This window comes from Lissotriton helveticus, chromosome 5_1, assembly GCF_964261635.1.
Source record: "Lissotriton helveticus chromosome 5_1, aLisHel1.1, whole genome shotgun sequence".
Lineage (NCBI taxonomy): Eukaryota > Metazoa > Chordata > Amphibia > Caudata > Salamandridae > Lissotriton > Lissotriton helveticus.
This window is the reverse complement of record NC_136065.1, coordinates 385225228-385237669: the sequence shown is the minus strand read 5'-3', so window position 1 is coordinate 385237669 and position 12442 is coordinate 385225228. Positions and strand designations below refer to the sequence as shown.

Below are 12442 nucleotides of genomic sequence, written 5' to 3'. Positions count from 1 at the left end.
AAGTTAAGGTATATGCAGATTCGGGATCTCCATATACGATTGTCAACGAAGAGATATGGAAGGAAAAAAAAATTCACACAGAAAATAGGTGATAAGTTAAATGCCTCAGATGTTAGTCCGGTGAGTTATACAGGTGGAAGAATTGACCTTTTGGGTTTCAGATGGCTCACCTTCATTTTTAAAGGTAGGGTGACCAGGGGCAAGTTATACATAGCCAAAAAAGGACCTTCTGTTCTGGGGTGGTATGACCAGAAGAATCTTCATATCATCTTAGACCCTAATAGCAAGGAGAAGGTGCTAGTGGTAGATGAGTGTAGCAGATTGGAAGATATATTGAAGAGCAAATTCGCCAGTGTGGTAAGCAGACAGTTAGGCAAGCTTAAGGGTTTTGAGCATAGAATCATGCTCAAAGGAAATGCACAACCCAAAGTGCATAAGGTTAGGCCTATTCCCTTGTTGATAAGAGACGAAGTCAAAAAAGAAATTCAGGGCCTATTAACTAAGGGTGTTATCGAAGAGGTAGACTCTTCGGAGTGGATTAGTCCAATAGTCGTAGCGAGGAAAACCAACGGTAAAATCCGTTTGTGTATTGATTTACGCCATCTTAATCAAAATATTGTGATTGAACGTTTCCCCTTGCCCAAAATTAACGAGATGGTTTCCTCCTTAAGGGGAGCGACTTGGTTTTCCACAGTAGACCTTTCCGCTGCCTACCACCAGGTAGTCTTAGAACCTGAGTCTAGGCATCTAACAGCCTTCATCACACCATTTGGCTGTTTTCAATTTATAAGGATGCCATTCGGCCTTGCATCTGCCGCTGCAGTGTTTCAACGCTTAATGCACAAATTATTTGGCGATATGAATGGCATTTGTTTTTTTCAGGATGATGTTCTAATTGCTGGCACTGACAAAGAAGATCATGACACGAAACTGTGGAAAGTTTTTAACACACTTAGTTCTGCTGGTTTGACTGTTGAATTGTCTAAATGCAAATTTGGCGAAAGAAGTGTTTCATATCTTGGCCATATAATTAGTGAGGAGGGTGTCAGACCAAAAGCTTCACTAATAGAGAGTATTGTTACCTCACCTGCACCTGATTCTAAGGAAGGAATCAAATCCTTTTTGGGAATGGCTGAGTATTGTGCCAAGTTCATCAAGGACTTTGCTTCAAAGGTATACAACATTAGGTCCTTACTGAAGAAAAATGTAAAATTTAAATGGTCTAAAGAATGTGAGAAAGAGTTTTCTGAAATCAAGTGGGAGTTGCAGAAAGTGAGTGCTTTGTCTAGTTTCGACCCTAATTTGGATTGTTTTCTGACAACTGATGCAAGCGACAAAGGTTTGGGCGCAGTCTTGTCACAAGTGGATGAAAAGGGTAAAGACGGAATCATCTTATTTGCATCCAGGGCTTTGTCACCAGCTGAAAGCAGATACCCTATTATAGAAAGGGAAGCTTTGGCTTGCGCTTGGGCTTTAGAACACTTTCGTGCATTTGTTTGGGGGAAAATGGTTCACATCAGGACTGATCACAAACCGTTGGTCCACATTTTATCCACTGATGGCACTGCTACTGCTTCTGCTAGGTTGGCAAGGATCTCTATGCGCATGAAAGAATATATTTACAATATCACATATGTACCGGGAAAAGACAATGTTGTTGCTGATTGTCTGTCAAGACTTCCTTCCCCTCTGGAAGAATGTGTTGACGATCCTTGGGGAAACATTAGTGTGGCGTTTATACACGATTCTGGGTTCCCGGCCATTAGCAGGGAGGATTGGTTAAGAGAACATAATGCAGATAAGGAATTAGTAGAAGTCTCAACATTTATTTGTCACGGTTGGCCAAAAGAAAGATTTTTATCTGGCACTGTGAAGCTGTTTTGGGAGGTACGATCTGAATTATCATTTGAGAAGGAAGTTTTATTGAGAGGGGACAGGATTGTTCCACCTTTTGGTTTGAGAAGAAAGATCCTACAATTATGTCATGAGGGGCATTTTGGTATAGTAAGGACTAAGTTATCTGTTAAAAGTTTGTTTTGGTGGCCAAAAGTTGACAGTGAAGTAGAGACTTTTGTCAGAGGTTGCCCTGTTTGCAGTTCCGCAGACAAATCCTTGAGGACTTTGAGACCAGCTATGAGTGATGGACTCATTCCTAGCATGCCTTGGGAAACTATCGCTGTGGACATATTTGGTCCTGTAGGTGACCCGAAAGAATATGGTTTGGTTGCTATTGACCTGTTTACCAAGTGGCCTGTAGTTAAATTTGTGGACAGAGTGGATACTCAGGCTGTGTTGAAGTTTTTAGATAAAATTTTTATAGTTGAAGGTTTACCCGTTAATATCTTAACGGACAATGGTGTACAATTTCTGTCCAAAGTTGCGAAAGATTATTTTGTGAAGTGTGGTATTACACACAAAACGACCTCGTTGTACAATCCTAGCGGGAATGGAACTGTTGAACGCTTCAACAGGGTGATTAAAGGCATTTTGCAAGCTGCAAATTACAAAGGGTTGGATTGGAAAGTGGAAATACAAAAGGCTGCGTGGTCTTACAAAGTGACTTTGAATAATTGCACAGGAGTTTCCCCTTTTGTGATGATGAGAGGTAGGCTACCCAGGTGTAAGGTTAACCCTAGCTGGTTATTCAAAGACAATGTCCAACAGTGGTCACCTGTTGAGGTCAAGAAAAATTTGGAATTGGTGCATGACAGGAGTAAGGCTTACTATGATCAGCGCCATAGTGTGAAAGATGTCATTGTAAAAACTGGAGATTGGGTTAGGATTAAGAAACCTTACAAGGTTTTGAAAGGTGAGAATAAATTTGATTCGCCTAAACAGGTTCTTGAAGTTCTTAGGAATTCAATCAGGTTAAGTGATGGGAAAGTTTGGAACCTGAAAGATGTAGCTTTGGATATTGGTCAGAATCATGATGAGGGCAAAATCGTGAAGGGCAAACTTACTAATTTTGATTGGGTTGAAGATTACTTTCATGGCAGCGAGCTGCAGTCCCAACTTGCGCCTAGTATTTCTCTTCCTCAATTAAGGGAGGGGGATGTGGTAACTGGTTCTCCTGTTTCTCCTGATTGTCAAATCAATGAATCCTTGCATAAACCTGGTCATGCTGAACATGAACCCAGCTCTGTCGACACCAGTCACAAGTGTGATAAAAGTGTTAGTAGTGATACAGTTTCAACACCCACATTACCTGCTGTTAAAGTTTCCAATAGGACGCGAGTGTTGCCTTATTGGTTAAAGGATTACGTTAAGTAGTTTATTAATTTTCATTTTGTTTTTCTTTTCCTTTTCTTTCTTTTCCTTTTCACTTCCCTTGGAGTTCCTTTTGTTTATTATTGTGAGGGGGGGGGTGTGTTATGTTGTGCTTTCACTTATTTCATGTGTATTGCTTTAAGGCTCGTGTTAGAGCGAGCCACTCTGTAGAATGCATTTGCTCCTGTAAGTTCGTATTCTAATGTGGGGCAGTTGAAGCCTTCCTGAGCTACTGTGCAGCTGTGCTTCCTGGCTCCACCTGTTTATCCTTTATTATAAATAAACCTTATGAAAGGAAACCTGCCTCCACCTCTACTTTACAATTATTTTGTTTAAATATCAAAAGCAGACACAGACTGAATACTCTTAATGTACATTGTTTTAATTTAGTTATGGTACCATGCCACCAATCGAAGCAATGATATAAAACAATTAATTAAACAAGGTTTTGGGATTGACACAGAACATGTGAGAAAGAGTGAAACTGGAGCTCATGAATAATCTGTGAATCTTGAGTCAGGAGGGAATGCACCAATAGGAAGGACCGGGAGGACATTTTTTCTGCGACTTCCCAAACTACTTCTAATCTCAGTCCATGGACCTTCATCTGCACTTAGGTGGTCACCTTTGGCCAAAGTCACTGTCTGTGTGGATAATGAGCGAGGGGACCGCTCTGATGGTAAACCAATAAACTCCGCAGCATACTGAGAAACACACAACTGATGCCCTGTATTCAAAATATTCTTTTATAGTGAAATGTGGGTCAATTTGTTGAATTGTTTTGTATTTGTTTGGCTAAACAAAGACAGGAAAATGCTCCTTATTAGTATGCATCTGTTCTTGGCATGTAGAGCTGCAGATTCTCACACTTAGCATTAGATCGTCATCTGGTGTTGGGCTCGGATGTCTGCATGTTGTTGTTGTCTTGGAAGAAGTCTTTGTAGTCACAAGATAGGTGACTCCTTCCTTGGACGATAGTGCCCATGGGCATCGACTCCATCCTTAGATTGTTTTTCGCCATGATGGGAAATGATGGAGTTAGTAGTAAGAAAAAGATGTCCATGTGTGTATATCTATATAAGATAGAACTGGAACAGATACAGGTCCCGGGGAGGCGGGTGGGCGTGTGAGAATCTGCAGCTCTACATGCCAAGAACAGATGCATACTGGTAAGTAGCATTTTCCGTTCAAGGCATATGAGCTGCAGATCTTAAACTTAGCATAGACTATACAGCAGTATCTCCCCTAGCGGTGGTCACCTGTATCGGTTGCAGTAGTTTGAAAGAGTTTTGAGAACAGTTTGGCCTACAGCAGCTTGCTGCTTGGCTTGTACGTCAACACAATAGTGGTTAGTAAAGGTGTGTGTTGTAGTCCATGTTCCTGCTTTACAGATGTCTTCTAAGGGAATGTTCCCTAAGAAAGCCATACAGGCTCCTAGTTTGCGTGTGGAGTGCGCTCTAGGAGGAATTGTTAATGTGCGCTTTGCTTTTTGGTAGCATATTTGGATACATTTAACGATCCACCTTGCAATCCCAGCTTTAGAGATGGGATTTCCTTTATGCGGTGGTGAGAAAGCTACAAACAATTGTTTTGTCTTGCGAAAGGATTTTGTTCTGTCAATGTAATAAAGAAGTGCTCTTTTAACATCTAAGGTGTGTAGATCTCTTTCTGCTACAGAGTCTGGGTTTTGAAAAAACACTGGCAACTCCACTGATTAAGATGAAATGGAGTGTTGACCCTAGGAAGGAATTTGGGATTTGTTCTGAGGACCACTTTGTTACAATGTAACTGTAAGAATGCTTCCTGTATAGTGAACGCTTAAATTTCACTTACACTTCTAAGAGAGGTAATGGCAATTAGGAAAGCTGTTTTCCATGTGAAGAACTGTAGTTCGCATTTGTGTAAATTTTCAAATGGGGGCCCCATGAGCCTGGTAAGAACAATATTTAGGTTTCACACTGGAGGGAGGGTGGTAACCTAGGGGGAATGATTCTTTTTAGGCCCTCCATAAAGGCTTTAATTGCAGGGACTCTAAATAGTGACAAGTGCTGTCTGTTTTGTAAGTAGGCAGCGAGTGCAGCTAGATGTAAACGTATGGATGAATATGCCAGATGACATCTTTGTAAATGCAGTAGGTAGCAAATGATCTTCTGGATGGAAGCATCCAGTGGCTCAATTATGATTATTGGTGCAGTAAATGGCAAATATTTTCCATTTTGCAGCATACCAAGCTCTAGTAGCAGGTCGCCTGGCTTCTTTAATGATGTTCATACAGTCTGGTGGCAGGTTAAGGTAACCAAACTCTAAGACTTCAGGAGCCAGACTTGAATATGGATGTCTGATCTCTCTATGGTTCTGCGTTAGTAGGGATGGGGACAGGCACAGTCTTTGGTGCGGAACTAGTGAGAGTTCTAGCAAAAATGTGAACTACGGTTGGCGAGCCCATGTGGGAGCTACTAGAATTAGTTTGAGAGACTGTTGTCGGAGCTTGCGTACCACTAGTGGAATTAGTGGGAGTGGCGGAAAAGCGTATGCAAATCTGCCTGACCAGTTCATCCATATCGCATTGCCCATGGACAACGGGTGTGGAAACCTGGCGGCAAAGGTTGGGCATTTTGCATTGTTGTGTGTGGCGAACAGATCTATGTCTGGTTGGCCCCACTTGTGAAAAAATGGTAGAAGAACTTGTGGATGTAGTTCCCATTCGTTAATCTGTTGTGTCTGTCGACTTAACAGATCTGCAATCCGATTGTGAACTCCTGGAAGGTGTTCGGCCAGTAGATATATATTTTGAGGGACGGCCCATCTCCAAATGTTCTGTGCAAGCTGGGACAGTTCCAGAGAATGTGTGCCTCCTTGTTTTTGTATATAGTACATGGCTGTCATGTTGTCCATCCCTATCAAGACAGCTTTGTTCTGTACATGCATTTGGAAAGATTTTAGTGCTAGGAATATTGCTAGTAGCTCTAGGTGATTGATGTGGACCACTTTTTATTGAGTGATTAATTTGCCTTGAGTTGTATGTCCGAGGAGATGGGCTCCTCATCCCATGAGTGAAGCGTCTGTTGTAAGTACTATTTGTGGAACATGTTCGAGGAACAGCCACTCTTTGGACAAGTTTTTCGTGTTCCACCACTGCAGAGAGCGATGTGTGCGGCTGTCCACCAACACCAGATCTGTAAGTTGTCCTTGAGCCCGATTCCACTGTTGTGCTAGACATTCCTGTACTGAACGCATTTCAAGTCTTGCATATGGTACAATAAAAATGCAAGATGCCATCATGCCTATGAGTTGCTTGAACACTCTGGCTGGAAGAGTGTTGGTTTTGAAATTGTGCGACTAAGGCTTGAATGCTCGCTATCCTGGCTGGAATGGGATATGCTAGAGCTGTAGAGGTGTTTATTGTGGGTCCCAGATATTGGTGTAAATGAGAGGGCTGGGGATGCGACTTGGTGTAGTTGATCGTGAACCCCAAGTTGTGTAATGTTTGAATGGTTTGACGAGTGTGATTAACACACTGATTGAATGACTTGGCTTTTATAAGCCAGTCGTCGAGATATGGGAAGACATGGATTTGTGGTCTTCTGAGATGTGCTGCTACTACTGCAAGGCACTTTGTGAACACTCTGGGTGCAGTTGTCACTCCGAATGGAAGGACTTTGAACTGATAGTGTTGTCCTTTCAGTACAAACCTTAGATACTTGCTGTGAGAAGGATGAATGGGAATGTGGAAGTAGGCGTCCTTGAGATCTAGTGTGGCAAGGAAGTCGCCTTGTTGTAACAGTGGAATCACTTGTTGTAGAGTGATCATGTGAAAATGATCTGAGTGTATATATAGGTTGAGGGGCCGGAGATCGAGAATTAGTCTAAGTGTCCCGTCCTTCTTGGGTATTAGGAAGTACAGTGAGTAAACCCCTGTTCCCTGATGTTCTAATGGAACAATCTCTATTGCGTTCTTTTGAAGCAATGAGAGAACCTCTTGTTTTAGTAGCATAAGATGTTCTGTGGACATGGGACGCTGCCTGGGTGGTATATGTGGAGGGGTAGCTGTAAGTTCTAGGCAGTTACCATACTGGATAATTTGTCTCACCCACCTGTCTGTTGTGATGGAATTCCAGACAGGTAGGAACTGTGCTAATCTCCCCCCGACTGGAGTGGGATGTTGTGGGGGGAGCAGAAGGAAGTCACTGTTTTGTGGTGGGAGAGGTACGATTGGTGTTATTATCTCGACCGCTTCCTTTATTGCTGTTTCCTCTGTATCCGCCTCTAAAACATACTCTATTGGGGGATGTTTGTGTAGTGGCTTTAAAGGAAGATGAGTTGTCTACTCCCATCTGTTTGGAGGCTCCTCTGTAGAAGGAGCGACGAAAGGAGCCTCGTATTTGTGGGGACTGTAAAGCTCCCCTGGATTTGGCAGTCTCAGCGTCTTTTTTCATTTTTTCTAGTGCAGTGTCCACAGCCAGGCCAAAAAGTTGTTGTTGGTTAAACGGCTGATTAAGGATAGTAGTCTGGACCTCCTGCTTAAAACCTGAGATGCGGAGCCAGGCATGATGTCTAAGGAGCACACTTGTATTTATGGCTCGAGAGGCAGAGTCTGCTGCATCAAGTGCACATTTTAATAATGCATTTGAAATTAGTTTACCCTCCTGGATTAGATCATTTGCTTGTGTTCTATATTGGTCAGGCAAATGTTGTAGTAGGGTTTCTAACTGGTCGTAATGGGCCCTGTCATATCTTGCGAGCAGTGCTTGGGTGTTAGCTATGCGCCAGGTATTGGCTGCCTGGGCAGCTATTCTTTTACCAGAAGCGTCTAGCAGCCTGGACTATCAGGAGGTGGCGCTTCTCCTGAGGTTTGGGAGTTAGCGCGCTTCCTAGCGTTGGAAACGACCAGAGAATCTAAGGGCAGCTGTCCCTTAATGTAGGCAGGATCTGCAGGGGCAGGCCTATACTTTTTCTCTATTCTAGGGTTTAGAATCCTGGCACGTACGGGATCTTTAAACACTTCGGGGGCATGCTTAATGACTCCTTTAATCATGGGTAATATTTGTACTGACTTTTGGGACTGTTCAAAAGTATCGAATAAAAAGTCCTCTGCTGCCTCATCGGAGTGCATTGTGACACCATGATAGATGGCAGCCCTATTAATTAAGTGTCCAAAACCAATACTGTCTTCTGGAGGAGATGGTTTTGAGGGGTATGTGTGTGGACTTGGGATGTCCGGTACGTCTTGTGGGACAGGGTACTCCCAATCAGGTGGGTTAGTTGGGTACGTGAAAGGGTCATCTGGGTCACCCCCTGCCCCCATGTCATCATCATCATCGTTATGTGGAGGTGTTTGAGGTGGAGAAGTTTGAGGTGGAGAAGTTTGAGGTGTAATAGGTTTAGGTAGAGGAAGTGGGTTAGAAGGAAGTATAGAGAAGAAGGGTACATAGGCGATGTGGCAGAGTCCTCCTTCACAGGCACTGGAGGAACAGGTGCTGTGTCTAACTTCCTCCTTCTATATGGTCCAGTGGTGACAAGTCCTGTCTTTGGATCAATATAAATCTTTTTCTGCTTTGGATCAATAGGATCTGGATGAAAAAGCTCTTCTTCCTCACAAACCGCTTTCGGTGCCCATTTTTTCGGTTCTGAGAGGGGTTGGTGTTTGTTCTTGTCCTTAGCCTTAGGAGGCGTGATAGTGTCCTTTGGAGTAGCTTTTGGCTCTGAGGGTTTTGGTTTCGGAGTCGAAACTGGATGTTTCGGTATGGAAGCGTTCGAAGACGGTTTGTCTAAGGGCGTGGAAATTTTCAGGCCCGGTTTGTCTTTAGAAGTCGACGGCGTCGGAACCGGTTTTGGAGCCGGGACTTCTTTTGGTTTCGGTGCCGAAGGTGCTGGTGGGATTGGCACATACGGTTTCCTCTGTCCCGAGCTACCGGAAGGCGCTTTGATTTTCTTTGGAGCCGGGCCCGAAGGCGGGGCTCCTGAAGTATGTTTTTGGTCACGACTGGGCCCAGCAGGCGGAGTGCTGACCAATGCCTTCGATTTTGGTAGAGGGGTGGGGGTAGGGGCAGTAGTACTCACTCTTTGACCCAGAGGGATGGAGCCATCGGAGCCATCTACCTCTGAAACGATTTAGAGATCCTCTGAATCTTCTTCTGGGACAGCTGGGTCTTCGAAGATGTCCACCGGTTCCGGTGGCGATTTCTGCATGATGTGTCGACGGCCTCTACGATCTCGAATGGTCTTCTTCGATCGAAAGGATGCGCAGGCTGGACAGCTGAACTCGTCGTGTTCAGGTGATAAGCACAGGTTGCAGACCTTGTGGTGGTCACTCTGCTGGAATTTTGCTCCACACTGGGGGCATTTCTTGAATGGCGTCCTTTCCATGAGCTGTAGGCCTCACGGCGCAGATAGGCCCAACGGCCCGTGTCGACAACCGGAATCGAGCTGATGAAGTCGAGTCGAAGGTTATAGTTGTTTAGAAGTTAATCTGAAGAGTTAAGGACGTTTTTTTGCGTCTAACTAGTTTGAAAAGTAGATTTCGAACCGGAGCGGAAAAGTTACATCTGAACTTAATGGAGGAAAAAAACAATCTAAGGATGGAATCGTTGCCCATGCGCACTATCGTCCAAGGGAGTAATCACCTATCACGTGACTACAAAGAATACTTCCAAGACGACAACAACAACATGCAAACATCCGAGCCAAACACCAGATGGCGATCTAATGCTAAGTGTGAGATCTGCAGCTCATATGCCTCGAACAGATCTATTCTCCCCCCAACTGTAGTGTGAGAAGTGGCAACGCTACAACTTAGTTGACGTAATAAGTATATTTAAATCTTAGGGTTAACATGCAAAGAAAACAAACATAACCATACTTGTCCAAAGCATGCAAACCCAGTAATAATCACCACATCACAGTGTCACATAAAAAGTGAGACAGCCACACAGAAAACAATCATTGGGAAAGTCAATAGGTCGAACGTTTGCCACCACTCTTTGGCTTCATCGACGCTGGCTTTATTTTGCTCTATTTTTGCAAACCTTTATTTCTGGGTAAGCGGTCAGGGCCCTTACAAAAAAAACAACCATTTAATTAAAGTAAAATATTTTTTTGCTCTCAAACCACACACCTTGCAACAGCAGTCTTTGGCATTTTAGGAATCTACTTGGTGTGTGGACGTGCTCCTTGTGAAAGGGATGAAGCCCTTGACTCTGTGTGAAATAAGCCAATGGCTGCTGAGTGCTGGCCAACACCGCTTGTTGTATGCTGTACTGGGAGTAATTAAAATCATAGAACACCAATGGACGAAGTCGGCTGCTGGCTTAAAGTCACTAAGTAATATGTTGCATCTAATTTTAATAAAATCATAAGGTCTTGGCTAATGCCACACCTAAAGATTGGATACATAAGCAAAAGAAACCTCTATATTCCTTTCCACTCCTAGCAGAGAACAAAGAAACTTCTATTACACACAACAGAAAGGGAATTAACCACTGCTGCCCGAAAAAGGCAGCATCACAGATTAAACATTTTTCTTAATCCGACAAAGATGAGGCACCCTCCAGTTTAGAAGTCAATAAGAAGGATCAGTGGGTCACCAAGCTTTTATAGGATGGGATCCAAGGTGTGGGAGGCATCTTTTAGAATCTGTCCTAAATAACTTGTCTAAATAACTGGGTGAAATGGTTGATGAGTGTGCTTCAAAGGAAACTATATAATTTGCGAAATTAAGATATTATTCTATCTTTTAAATTGTCTCCATCTGCGGTCACTGACAAGTCGTTATGTCGAGCAATATTATGCAATAATTTCCCCTAAGAGCCACTAACAGGTTTCACAAAACAAGTACCCCACGTTGACAAGCTTTACTAGATTGCCAGACTCGCACACCCTTGCCTCAGCCTTCAGCAGTCTTTACAATGTGAAAAAACAGATATCCTCAGACTTTCTGAAAGATTAATACCCCAAAGATTACCCGAAAGGAATATCATTACGTTGTGTTCTGACATATGGTACCAGGATAACTGTTCACGGATGCAAGGCCACGGTAAATCCTCAGTTCCGATTAAAGCTAGTTCCCTGGCCCGGTTCACTCTGCTGCAATAGTGTGTGGCCAAGGCTTTGCATCTCAGCACCACTAACATGCTGCCCAGGTTCATTGTGTCACAACAGCCTAATGCCAGCAGGCTCATAACACCTTGAAACTGTTAAGATCAATTGGACTGTGCCAGAGCTTAAAGTGATACCTGGTAGTAGAAAATGATTCTGCTGCATTACAGAAGTTGATATAGGCATACAATATGCAAGGCTATGCCATTGAAAATTTCACATAATGCTAGGTATCCCCTAATCCCGGATGCCACCGTCTCCGGCACCTTCATGTACTCCTTTCTTAAGCCCCCCTCCCCCACAGGGATCACCACATCTTTCCGACAGCCCCCCTTCTTCCAACAAGCCTTCTACAGGTATTGACCATCCTTGCCTTTTGCCCCTCCTTTCCTTTTGCCCCAAGCACACCTACTCAGAAGCAGGCATGAGACTCCACAGACTGACATTAAATCCACCCAAGCCCTTAAAAGGGGAAACCAGCCCATTACAGCTTTCCTTAAAGGTGTTCCGATTCCCAGGCCCCATAAGATTCCTATCCTCTTTTACTCAACACCATCTGTCCAGACATTATCTTCTCACAGAACATATCCCATTACTACCCTCTGGCCTTACTTTGCATCACTGCTACCCTATGAAGAAAGGCAGGTACTACTCCTACCACAGAACCTTCTGACACCTGCTTTACCAATCTTTCCCTCCCTCATGCAAGTTAGGGGTGATGTCTCCCACGAGATATCTCCCCTAACTCGTATGCTCATACGTAGGCTTCAACTTCTCCCATAACCATTCCCCCTTGCAGTCTCCATCCCCTGCAGACAGTCATGAACTTCTGAAACAGAGGCTAGACTTTACTCTTCTTTAGTCATTGCGCCGGAAGTCTTGGTTCCCTCCCTCACGTAGGCTGTGCCTCATAGCCCAAGTTCTCACTGCTTTACCAGAGGCCCCACTAGCCACAGATCCTCTAGCCTGCCAGGCTTTCCGTGATACACTTTACCGACCCAGTGTCTAGCAGAACAGGGGCTTGATGGATCACCCGGCTTGGTAAACCCTGGTATACACTCTTCAATACACCCAACTGGCT

The 12442-nt window shown here is 43.9% G+C and overlaps 1 protein-coding gene across 2 annotated transcripts in view; it reads right to left on the bottom strand.

Moving 5' to 3' along the window:
* ECE1 (endothelin converting enzyme 1) overlaps window positions 1-12442 on the bottom strand; it is a 420365-nt gene that overhangs the window by 114088 nt on the left and 293835 nt on the right. The gene's annotated exons all lie outside the window — the stretch shown is intronic.